The 2,339-nt window shown below is 54.8% G+C and overlaps 1 long non-coding RNA gene across 1 annotated transcript in view; it reads right to left on the bottom strand.

Moving 5' to 3' along the window:
- The window catches only part of LOC144229492 (uncharacterized), a 28,907-nt gene extending 26,628 nt beyond the window's left edge, over positions 1–2,279 (bottom strand). The window contains exon 1 of the long non-coding RNA XR_013334499.1: positions 2,133–2,279. This is a non-coding gene — a long non-coding RNA (uncharacterized LOC144229492). The remainder of the gene's footprint in view (positions 1–2,132) is intronic.
- Between the last annotated feature and the right edge of the window lie 60 nt (positions 2,280–2,339).

The raw sequence follows: 2,339 nt of genomic DNA, 5'->3' as shown, positions 1-2,339 counted from the left end.
AAATTCCTTTTTTTTTTTTTTTTTTTTTTTTTTTGCCAGAGCTGGGCCATCCATCCATCCTGTCTTGCCCCCGGACATTTGTGCTGCTGATTCTGAGGCCGTCAGACTCAGACTGAATTTCACTACCAGCCTCCCCATTCTCCAACTTGAGGGAGACTTCTCGACCCCCTTCCCCAATTCCTCTGATAAATCTCCTCTACCGTTCTCTGTGGAGAGCTCTAACATATTTCCCTTCCTCTTCAGCTCTTCCCCTAAACCGTCAGCACCCCCAAGGGCAGTCTGTCTGGCTCACTGCCAATCCCTCATACCTAGCACAGAGACTGGCATATAGAAGGCACTCAGTACTTGCTGCATAAATGAGGCCCGACTGAATCCTCACAAAAGCCCACTGATGTGATGATGGTATCATTTGAAAATGAAGCTGCAATGGCAAAAATAAGAGAATTACCAAAGGCCACGTAGCCTTTAAATGGGTAAAGCTAGACTTGAACTTGAGACTTTCAGATAGAGGCCAATTATTATTAATTTGGGAAATCCGCATGTTCTTATTCATTAGGGAAATCCCACACCCCAGATGCGGCCCTGGAAGCCTTCCCTGACATCCGCTGGCCTGCCTGGGACACACGGAGGCTGTGCCTTGGGAGTAACACTCCCAGGGGACTTCTCCGCACCATCAATGCCCCTGAGGAGCCTGATCTGGAAGGGTTTGCGGATCAGCCCAGGAAACTGATGCTCCCGTAACTGGATAATGGGCAGAATGAAATAAGAGTTGATCAGGGGAATAAATAAGTCATGTAACCAGGGAGGTCAAGAGGAAGGGGCTATGGATGCGGGTGGTGAGGGTCAGGCAGGAATCGGAGGATTCCTAGCATCTGAACAGATGCAGAGAGTGGGAGAAGGGTCTCAGGGGGAGGGGAGGCCCAGAGGAGTACAAGTGCACTGGGGATCAGGAATGAATAGCAAAGGAGTCACTGAAGACACAGCAGTCTCAAGGTCAAGGTGGGAGTACATGATAATGGCCAATAAAAATAATAATAGCAAGAAGAGTAATAATAGCAAACACACAAATACTGCTTACTTCATGCCTGGACACTGTTCTAGGCACTACACAGATTAGCTCATTTGATCTTCAAAACCAACCTAGGAGAATGGTGCCATTATTGTCCCATTTTACAGATGACAAAACTGAGGCACAGAGAGGTCCGAGTCCTTACCTGTGAGCTCTCACAGAAGGTAGGTGGGGGGGGGGGGCAGGGGTTTGCACCTACGGTTTGGTTTTCAGAGGATGCTTAACCTCTACCACAGGCGTTCCCAAAATGGGTTCCCAGACCAGCAGCACAGGCAGCACCTGGGAACCCATTAGCGATGCAGATGCTCAGGCCCCTTCCAGACCCGCTGAATGGGGGGATTCCAGGCAGCAGGTGCATCAAGCTGTGTTGAGCAAGCTTCCAGGGGAAGCCGCTGCTTGCCTAAAGGTGCAACACTGCTATATACCTGCTTGGGAGGGGAGGGATGCAGGAGAGGAGGGCGGCACAGTCCCCCGGCGGGGGGGGGAGGCAGAGCCAGCCTCAAGCCCCAGTGTCCCACCTCACATGACCCCCACAGAGGGCCACCAGAGCCCCTACCAGCTAACCGCTCTACTCCAAATCTGTTTCCATGACCTTAGCAAACTCTCTGGGCCTCAGTCTCCCCCTCTGTGAAAGGATGAGGCTGGACCCGTTTTCTCATATCGCTGTTCTCCCCCCAAACTCTCAGGCAACCGACCAGTGTGCACTGCTGGCTTACTGTGTGCTCCAGTGGGGTAGTGAACACAGTGTGGGGCCTGCCCGGGGAGTGCGCAGCCACTGAGACAGAAGGAAAGATGAAGATACCGACCTTCAGGCCCATGCACCCGCTGTATGCGGACTCAGAGGGTCCCCAGAGGCAGGGGACAGGGCTCTGCTATGCCCCCAAACCAAATCAAACCCAAGCTGCACTCCGCCCCCTCGCTGCCAGCTCAGGCTTCCTCTTCCTCTCCCTCCCCCGCAGTCCCAGGGCCTGCCCAGCCCTCACCCTCACCCCAGCACTGCTGTAGGGGCGGGCTCAGAATCCCCTCCCGCCCCATGCCCTGCTGCCCCTGAGGGGTTCCTGACCTCCCTGGGCCTCCAGCCTGGGCGGGGAAGCGGCACACCACTACCTCCCACGCCTCCAGAAGGGTGGTAGCTGAGTCCTCGGGCTCTGGGATGGTTCGGTTCCGAAGGTTCTGGGGCAGGATGTCACTCACAGCCAAAGGAAGTGGGACAGAGTCTCTAAAGAGAAAAAGGAAGAGCTGCCAGGCGGGGGGGGGGGGGGGGGGGGGG

The sequence above is a fragment of the Crocuta crocuta genome, unplaced genomic scaffold (assembly GCF_008692635.1).
Source record: "Crocuta crocuta isolate KB4526 unplaced genomic scaffold, BGI_CrCroc_1.0 scaffold348, whole genome shotgun sequence".
Lineage (NCBI taxonomy): Eukaryota > Metazoa > Chordata > Mammalia > Carnivora > Hyaenidae > Crocuta > Crocuta crocuta.
The sequence above is the reverse complement of the archived record's forward strand: the minus strand, read 5'-3'. Positions and strand labels throughout refer to the sequence as shown.